We start from the raw sequence: 10,000 nt of genomic DNA on the forward strand, positions 1-10,000 counted from the left end.
GGCTTGGCCAAGGCTTGGCCGTCCCTCCAAACAAGTAGTTGGCTCGATCCTTGATCTTGGTCTTGGTAGGACCCTCCTTCGGTAGCTTCCGAGCCCGGACCTCTCCTTGGTGGTGGAATTTGATTGTGGTGTATGAGGGAGGTCCGCCACATTCCCCCTCCCTTGAAAACTATCCTTGTCCTCAAGGATAAAGTTTGAATACCATCGGGGGAATTCTTTGTGAGCATGATGTGGAAGTGGTGTTCATCCAAAATGGACAACACAACCTCCACATGTTCCTTGTGTTGCTCCATGGGTTGAGAAGGAACCAAAATATTATCAAAGGAAGTAAACTTTGTCAAGTAAGGCCAAGGTACCTCTTTTGTTGTAGCTTGAAGAATGGACGATCTTTGCAAGGCATGCAAAGGGGGCTCGGCCTCCTCCTCTTTTGAACTACTTCCGGCCTCATCATCATGTTCAAGCTCTTCCCTTTCTTCAATGACTTGTGGCTCTTCCTTTGGCAAGCTCTTGACTTCGTTGGGTTGGTCCCTTTTGCCATGTTCAACCTCTTCTTTGTCTTCGGAAGGAGTTTGCGGTTGCAAGGAAGAAGATGCATGCTTGTTGAATTTCTCTTCGATGCATGTTTGCACTATCTCTTCTTGCTTCTTCTTGATGATATGCTCATGGCTTGCCCCAAGCTTCAAACATGTTCGGGCCTCCTCTAACTCCCTTTTTATCATCTTTAATTGGCCCTCTCTCCACCTTCTTTCTCCATAGCCATGCTCCCCATGGCGGCTAGCATAGCTACTTGCTCCTTGAGCACTCCTATACTCTCCTCTTTTTTCTTCTTCTCTCCACCAACTCTCTTTCTTTTCTTCTCTTCTCTTTTCTTCTCTTTTCTTTTCTTCTCTTTTCTTTTCTTCTCTTTTCTTTTCTTCTCTTTTCCTTTCTTCTCGATCCTCCACTTGGCCCCGCCGAGAGGCGTGCGACCAATGTTCATTTCTCCTCACTTCTTTCTCTCTTTTTCTCTCTTCTTTTCTTCTTTCTTCTCTCACCCTCATATATTCATCTTTTCTCTCTCTTTCCTCCCTAGCCCTTAGATTCATTCCAATTTTGGCTAGGGTCTCATTTGCCCTCATCAAACAAGCCTCACTCTCCATTATGTTTACCATATTAACCCAAAATAAAATTTGAAATTTATTAGAGTTGTAGGCGTTACCTCTTAGGAAGAGATCTTCCAAATGAAACCTCTCAACGAAAGCACCATTGTTGGAGGGCGTCTCTCGGCCCCGAGCCGCCACACCAAGCCTCGCACCTTGGCTCCTTGCGGACGCCTTAGAATTGAAGAAACGCGGGCCGAACGGGTAACGCCGGTTGTGTGCCGAGCACTTAGTAACCAAGGAAATCAAGGCAAGGGGAGGGCCTACTGGCTGCAGCTTGGCCCGACCCTTGGCTTGAATGAAACAACCAAACAATGCAAGTATTTGTGGAGGAAAGATTAAGGTTGATTCTATTCCCAAAATGAAGCTACAAGCTTAATCTAGTGGAACTATGATGGGTTCTCACTAGCCCAAGTCCTTAGAGAAACTCTAGGACCGAATACATAGGGACAAAGCCCTCCCAAGCCCTTAGGCCGAAATACAAGTGAACTCCCAAGATGACAAAAAGATCCTTCAAAGACCCTCATTCCCTCCCATTTATAGTGCTCTCCAAGTGGCCCAAGAGTGGCCAAGGCATAGGGGTCTTCATGGCACAAGTAGGGCCAAAGGCTTGGCCAAGGCATGGCCAAGCCTTGGGCATAGGCTGCTGGCTGGGCTGGCCCTTGGCTGGCTGGGCTGTGGCCTTGGCAGGGGGCAGGCAGGCGGCTGGCAGGACCTGGGCACGGCTGGCAGGGCGCTGGCTGGTCGGCAGGGCCTGGCTGGGCGCTGGCTGGGCGTCTGGCACGGCAGGGCTGGCTGGCAGGGCGCCTGGGCGTGCGGCAGGGCCTCTGGGCGCGCGGCAGGGGCGCTGCAGGGGCGCTGGGGCGCGGCAGGGGTGCGGCAGGGCGCTGCAGGCGCGCGGCAGGGCGCTGGCAGGGCGCGGCACGGGCGCCGAGGCGCGGCGCGCGGCAGGGCGCGGCAGGCGGTGTGGCAGGCGCGCGGCAGGGCGCTGCAGGCGCGCGGCAGGGCCTGCGGCAGGGCGGGGCAGGGCGCGCGGCAGGCGCGCGGCAGGGCGCGGCACGGGCGCCGAGGCGCGGCGCGCGGCAGGGCGCGGCAGGCGGCGCGGCAGGCGCGCGGCAGGCGCGCGGCAGGCGGCGCGGCAGGGCGCGCGGCAGGCGGCGCGGCAGGGCGCTCGGCAGGCGGCGCGGCAGGGCGCGCGGCAGGCGGCGCGGCAGGCGCGCGGCAGGCGCGCGGCAGGCGCGCGGCAGGCGCGCGGCAGGCGCGCGGCAGGCGGCGCGGCAGGGCGCGCGGCAGGCGGCGCGGCAGGGCGCGCGGCAGGCGGCGCGGCAGGCGGCGCGCGCAGGCCGCTGTCGGGCGGGCGCGCGTGGGCGCGCAGGCGGCGCGCGCAGACGGCGCGCGCAGGCGCCTGTCGGGCGCGCGTGGGCGCGCGCAGGCGGGCGCGGGGCACGCGCAGGCGGGCGCGCCTGGGCGAGCGCGGACGGGCGCGTGCGGCGAGGTTCGGGCGGCCGAACCTCGCCCGGTAGCGGACGCGCGCGGGCGGGCGTGGCCAGCGCGCGGGCGGGCGCGGCCAGCGCGCGGGCGGGCGCGGCCAGCGCGCGGGCGGGCGCGGCCAGCGCGCGGGCGGGCGCGCCCAGCGGGCGGACGGGCGCGGCCTGCGCGCGCGCGGCCTGGACGCGCGCGCGGCCTGGACGCGCGCGGCCAGGGCCTGGGCGCGCGCTGGCGCTGCCTGGGCGCGCGCAGGCGCGCAGGGCCGCGGCCTGGGGGCTCACGGGCGCGTGCGGCGGGCATGCACGGGCGCGGCTTGTGTCGCGCATGGGTGTGCCGTGCCTTTGGCATGCTTGGCCTTGTCTTGGCCGACCTTGGACATGCTTGGCCAAGCATTGGGAGCCTTGGTTTGGCCAAGGCTTGGCCAAGTGCAAAGGAGGTTGGCCAAGGCTTGGCCAAGTGTAGGAAGGCTCGGCCGAGGCTTGGACATGTGCGCGGCATGCTCGGCCAAGGTTGGGCGTGCTTGGCCGAGGCTTGGCATTGATGGTATGGGCCCGGTGCGCGCGGGCGATGTCGGGCACGCGGCGGGCGCGGACGACCGCGGATGCATGCGGGCGAGCGCGGGCGTCGTCGGGCGCGCGGCGGGCCGAATGTCGGGGTGCTTGGCCAAGGTTTGGCCAAGTGTGAAGATGCTCGGCCGAGGCTTGGCCAAGCGTGAAGGGGCTTGGCCAAGGCTTGGCCGTCCCTCCAAACAAGTAGTTGGCTCGATCCTTGATCTTGGTCTTGGTAGGACCCTCCTTCGGTAGCTTCCGAGCCCGGACCTCTCCTTGGTGGTGGAATTTGATGGTGGTGTATGAGGGAGGTCCGCAACACCGTGGCCTGGGCGCGGGCGCGCGCGGCCGCGTGCGGCTGGGGCTCATGGGCGCGGCTTGGGCCACGCATGGGCATGCCATGGCTTTGGCACGCTGGGCACCGTCTTGGCCGACCTTGGAGGCACTTGGCCAAGCATTGGAGGCTTGGCTTGCCTAGGCTTGGCCAAGTGTGAATGGGCTTGGCCTATTGCGAAGAGTCACGGCAAAGGTTCGACCGAAGCTCGCGGCGCCCCGGACGGAGCCGGGCCGCTCCCGCCTTTGCCGCGGCGCACGGGCGCCGCCGCCGTCCGGCCGTCGCGGCGGCCGCGCACGGCACTTCGGCTTCCTCCGTCGGCCCTCTCGGGACGCGCGACCCGTGCGACCGGGACGCGCATCCCGTGCGACCGGGACGCGTGTCCGGGCCGTTCCCGTTTGCAACGCTCCTCGGTACTTTGGAACGCTTGGGGTGGGCTTTGGGCGGATGCCCCGCTGGGGTGGTAGGGAGGGGGGGCTGCTGCCGCCGCGGCGGGCCTTCCGCTCCACTCCGCACAAGCCCGCCGTGGGCACTCGCTGCGGGCGTGCCCGGCACCGTTCATCCTCGAGGGATTCGGCCCGTCGGCTCGCTCGGATGGGCCACGCGCAGCGGGCCCACGACGGAGCCGGCACGCTCCTTCTGCTGGCGCGGCGCTCGGTCTATGCCTCCGGCCGGCCGTTGCGGCGGCCGTTCACGGCGCTTCGGATCGGTCGGCCCGTCGTCCCGTCCCTGACGAAGTTTTCGCGGCCGCGCGCGCGCGGAGTTGGATCGGCCTTACTTGGTCCGATCCTTCGCCCTCGCATGTTGCGTGGGCTCGGTCCCGTCCCGTTCGGTGAAATCTTTGTCCGCTCTGGTGCGTCCCTGTGGGTTCCTTTGTCGGTTTTGCGGGTTCGGCCGGGCCTTCCGTGCTGGCCCGTCGGCTCGCTCGGATGGGCCCCGCGGAGTTGGCCCACGACGGAGCCGGCACGCTCCTTTCGCTGGTGCGGCGCTCGGTCTATGCCTTCGGTCGGCCCTTGCGGCGGCCGTGCGCGGTGCTTCGGATCGGTCGGCCGGTCTTCCCGTCCCTCATGAAGTGTTCGCGGCCGCGCGCGCGCGGAGTTGGATCGGCCTTACTTGGTCCGATCCTTCGCCCTCGCATGTTTCGTGGGCTCGGTCCCGTCCTGTTCGGTGAAATCTTTGTCCGCTCTGGTGCGTCCCTGGGGGTTCCTTTGTCGGTTTTGCGGGTTCGGCCGGGCCTTCCGCGCCGGCCCGTCGGCTCGCTCGGATGGGCCCCGCGGAGTTGGCCCACGACGGAGCCGGCACGCTCCTTCCGCTGGTGCGGCTCTCGGTCTACGCCTCCAGCCGGCCCTTGCGGCGGCCGTGCGCGGCGCTTCGGTTCGGTCGGCCGGTCTTCCTGTCCCTCACGAAGTGCTCGCGGCCGCGCGCGCGCGGAGTTGGATCGGCCTTACTTGGTCCGATCCGTCGCCATCGCATGTTGCGTGGGCTCGGTCCCATCTCGGTGAAATCTTGGGCCGCTTTGGTGCGTCCCTGTGGGTTCCTTTGTCGGTTTTGCGGGCTCGGCGCCGGGCCTTCCGCGCCGGTCCGTCGGCTCGCTCGGACGGACCGTGCGCAGGTGGTCCCCGACGGAGCCGGCACGCTCCTTCCGCTAGCGCGGCGCTCGGTCTATGCCTCCGGCCGGCCATCGCGGCGGCCGTGCGCGGCGCTTCGGTTCGGTCGGCCGGTCGTCCCGTCCCTCACGAAGTTCCTGCGGCCGCGCGTGCGTGGAGCGGGATCGGCCTTACTTGGTCGGATCCGTCGCCCTCGCCTGTTGCGGGGGCTCGGTCCCGTCCCGTTCGGTGAAAGCTTTGCCCGCCCTGGTGCGTCCCCGTGGGTTCCTTTGTCGGTTTTGCGGCCTTGGCGGCGGGCCTTCCGTGTCGGCCCGTCGTCTCGCTCGGACGTGCCGCACGCAGTTGGTCCCCGACGGAGCCGGCACGCTCTTCCTCTGGTGCGGCGTGCGGTCGCAGCCTCCGGCCGGCCCGCTGCGCGTCCGTGCGCGGCGCTTCGGATCGGTCGGCCCGTCGTCTGGGTCCCTTACGAAGTTTTGCGCGACCGCTCCTTTGTCGCCGGTCCCCTGTTAGGGCTGACCGAGCCCTCCGTTCGCCCCCTGGCCCGTCGCATGGGCCCCCGGCGCCTCCGCGGCGCCCCACCGAAAACTGTCACGATGCGCATCCAGCGCCGACGAGGTCGCAGGTTACGTGCGGCAGCCGGGGGGCTAGGCCGAGCGGCGGCGGGCCCGCCCACGGACGGGCGCGGGGAGGAGCGCAGCCGGCACGCGGCGCGGAGCGGCGGCGGCATGCCGCCGGGCGGCCGTCGGCTCAACCGTGCCCGAGTCCCGCGGGCACCGCGTCGCCCGGCCGGCGCGAGCGGCGGCGGGCCCGCCCGCGGACGGGCGCGGGGAGGAGCGCAGCCGGCACGCGGCGCGGAGCGGCGGCGGCATGCCGCCGGGCGGCCGACGGCTCAACCATGCCCGAGTCCCGCGGGCACCGCGTCGCCCGGCCGGCGCGAGCGGCGGCGGGCCCGCCCGCGGACGGGCGCGGGGAGGAGCGCAGCCGGCACGCGGCGCGGAGCGGCGGCGGCATGCCGCCGGGCGGCCGACGGCTCAACCATGCCCGAGTCCCGCGGGCACCGCGTCGCCCGGCCGGCGCGAGCGCACGAGGGCAGGAGGCAACCGGGCGGCGCCTGCGGAACCGGATGCGACGGCCGGCGCCGCACGGCCCCGACGGGTCCGCACCGAAGACCAGCGCGGTGCGGATCGACCGCTGATGAGGTCAGAGGTTACGTGCGGCAGCCGGCCGGCTGGCCCGAGCGGCGGCCGGCACGCGACGCGGATCGAGCGGCCCCGACGGCTTGCAGCCGGGCGGCCGACGGCTAGGCCGTACCGGAGTCCCGCGGTCGTTCGGGCGAAGGGGCGCATGCTGCGGGAAAGGCCTGCGGCGGCGAACCGTCCGCCCGGCCGGCCAAGCCTTCCGCGGCGGCGCGCACGTGGCGGCGCGGCCGAGATGACCGAGCGAAGCCCCGGCGATGGGCGGCGCGCACGTGTCCGTGCGGCCGAGATGACCGAGCGAAGCCCGGGCGGCGCCCGCCGTGCGCCCTGCCGGATCGCGCCTTCCGCCGGCGCGCAACGCCGGTCCCGCGTTCCGGCCGCGGGAGAGGCCTGCGTCGGCGAACCGTCCGCCCCGCCGGCCGAACCTTCCACGGCTGCGCGCACGTGTCCGTGCGGCCGAGATGACCGAGCGAAGCCCCGGCGACGGGCGGCGCCCGCCGTGCGCCCCGGCGGATTGCGCGGCCCGCCGGCGCGCAACGCCGGGCCCACGTTCCGGCTGCGGGAAAGGCCTGCGGCGGCGAACCGTCCGCCCCGCCGGCCGAACCTTGCGCGGCGGCGCTTACGTGTCCGTGCGGCAGAGATGACCGAGCAAGCTCCGGCGATGGGCGGCGCCCTCCGTGCGCCCCGCCGGATCGCCTGCGAGCGGCGAGCGTCCGGGCGGGCCCCTTTCGCAACTTCCCTCGGTACTCTAAACACCCCTTGCCTCTCGGTCTTCCCCCCGACCCTCTCGGTATTTGCTCGGATATGTGCATGCATCGTCCCTCGTCGCCTTCGGTTATCCTCCCCGGGGTGGGCTTTGCGCCGACGCGCCAACGGGGTGGTAGGGGGGCTGCAGCCGCGGCCGCCGCGTTTCGCCATCCGCGCGTGCGCCGCCGGATCCGAGTGGAGGTCGCGGGCGACTCGTCGATGCTTGTACTAGGGGCGCATGCCGGCAGCCCCCCGCGGGGTGCGGGACCCCCGATCGGCGTGCGAGGGACGGGCGTCCGGGCGGGCCCCGTTTCCAACTTCCCTCGGAACATTAAAACCCCCCGACCCCCTCAGTCTTCGCTCCGGCCCTATCGCTATTGCTCGGATATGTGCATCCACCGTCCCTCGTTGCCTTCGGTTATCTACCCCAGGGTGGGCCTTGCGCCGATGCCCCGATGGGGTGGCAGGGGTGGGGCTGCCGCGGCCGGCGCGTTTCGGCATCCGCGCTTGGGGGCTCGGACCCGAGTGGAGGTCGCGGGCGGCTCGTCGATGCCTGCACCGGGAGCGCATGCCGGCAGCCCCCCGCGGGGCGCCGGACCCCCGATCGGCGTGCGATGGACGGGGGGAGGGGCGGGCCCGGTTTGCAAATTCCCTCGGTACTTTAAAATCTCACGGCCCTGTCGGTGCTCCCTCCGGCCCTATCGCCACTGCTCGGATATGTGCATCCACCGTCCCTCGTTGCCTTCGGTTATCTACCCCGCGGTGGGCTTTGCGCCCATGCCCCGATGGGGTGGCAGGGGGGCACGCTCTAGGCCGTGCCACGGGGCGCGGGCGCCGGCGCCGTACGTCCCTCGCGGCGGCCGTGAGCGGCACCTCGGCTTGCCCGGTCTGTCCTCCCGGGACGCGCGACCCGTGCGACCGGGACGCGCATCCCGTGCGACCGGGACGCGTGTCCGGGCCGTTCCCGTTTGCAACGCTCCTCGGTACTTTGGAACGCTTGGGGTGGGCTTTGGGCGGATGCCCCGCCGGGGTGGTAGGGAGGGGGGGCGGCTGCCGCCGCGGCGGGACTTCCGCTCCACTCCGCACAAGTCCGTCGCCTCGCGGCGGGCGCGCCCGGCACCGTTCGTCCCCGAGGGAGCCGGCACGCGCCCGCCGAGGCCCCGGCGCATGGGCGCCGCCGCCGGCCGTCCGCGCGGCGGCCGTGCGCCGGCTTCCTCCGTCGGCCCTCCCGGGATGCGCGACCCGTGCGACCGGGACGCGCATCCCGTGAGACCGGGACGCGTGTCCGGGCCGTTCCCGTTTGCAACGCTCCTCGGTACTTTGGAACGCTTGGGGTGGGCCTTGGGCGGATGCCCCGCCGGGGAGGTAGGGAGGGGGGGCTGCTGCTGCCGCGGCGGGACTTCCGCTCCACTCCGCACAAGTCCGTCGCCTCGCGGCGGGCGCGCCCGGCACCGTTCGTCCCCGAGGGAGCCGGCACGCGCCCGCCGAGGCCCCGGCGCATGGGCGCCGCCGCCGGCCGTCCGCGCGGCGGCCGTGCGCCGGCTTCCTCCGTCGGCCCTCCCGGGATGCGCGACCCGTGCGACCGGGACGCGCATCCCGTGAGACCGGGACGCGTGTCCGGGCCGTTCCCGTTTGCAACGCTCCTCGGTACTTTGGAACGCTTGGGGTGGGCCTTGGGCGGGTGCCCCGCCGGGGTGGTAGGGAGGGGGGGCTGCTGCTGCCGCGGCGGGACTTCCGCTCCACTCCGCACAAGTCCGTCGCCTCGCGGCGGGCGGGCCCGGCACCGTTCGTCCCCAAGGGAGCCGGCCCGCGCCCGCCGAGGCCCCGGCGCATGGGCGCCCCCGCCGGCCGTCCGCGCGGCGGCCGTGCGCCGGCTTCCTCCGTCGGCCCTCCCGGGACGCGCGACCCGTGCGACCGGGACGCGCATCCCGTGCGACCGGGACGCGTGTCCGGGCGGTTCCCGTTTGCAACGCTCCTCGGTACTTTGGAACGCTTGGGGTGGGCTTTGGGCGGATGCCCCGTCGGGGTGGTAGGGAGGGGGGGCTGGCGCCGCCGCGGCGGGCCTTCCGCCCCCCTCCGCACAAGTCCGTTGCCTCGCGGCGGTCGTGCCCGGCACCGTTCGTCCCCGACGGAGCCGTCGCGCGCCCGACGACTTTCCGGCGCACGGGCGCCGCCGCCGGCCGTCCGTGCGCGGCGGCCGTGCGCCACTTCGGCTTCGTCCGTCGGCCCTCCCGGGACGCGCGACCCGTGCGACCGGGACGCGCATCCCGTGCGACCGGGTCGCGTGTCCGGGCCGTTCCCGTTTGCAACGCTCCTCGGTACTTTGGAACGCTTGGGGTGGGCTTTGGGCGGATGCCCCGCCGGGGTGGTAGGGAGGGGGGGTCTGCTGCCGCCGCGGCGGGCCTTCCGCTCCACTCCGCACAGGACCGTTGCCTCGCGGCGGACTTGCCCGGCACATTTCGTCCCCGACGGAGCCGGCACGCGCCTGCCGACTTCCCGGCGCACGGGCGCTGCCTTCGGCCGTCCGTGCCCGACGGCCGTGCGCCACTTCGGCTCCCTCCATCGGCCCTCCCGGGAAGCGCGTCCCGGACGTTCCGGATGCGCACCCCGTGCGACCGGGACTCGCGTCCGGGCCGTTTCCGTGTGCAATGCTCCTCGATTCGCTGGAGCCCTTGGGGTGGGCCTTCGGAGGATGCCCCGCTGGGGAGGTAAGGGGGTGTGTCCTGCCTGGGCGGGCCTTCCGCCCGAGCCCGTCGCCCAGCGCGGATGGTCGCGCCGCGCGGGCGGGCGCGCCGCGCGTGCGCGGGGCCGTTGGCCGGTGACGCGCAAGGACGGGCGCGCTGGGCCGATCGGGCGCTCGGGCGCGCGCTTCGTCGTGCTCCCGCGCCTTGGCGCGCGCGCGGCCGCGGCGTGGTCGCTCGGTTCTGCGCATTTGGCCCGC

This window comes from Phoenix dactylifera, chromosome 10, assembly GCF_051530095.1.
Source record: "Phoenix dactylifera cultivar Ajwa chromosome 10, Ajwa_hap1_PhDact_Kaust_v1.1, whole genome shotgun sequence".
NCBI classification, from domain to species: domain Eukaryota; kingdom Viridiplantae; phylum Streptophyta; class Magnoliopsida; order Arecales; family Arecaceae; genus Phoenix; species Phoenix dactylifera.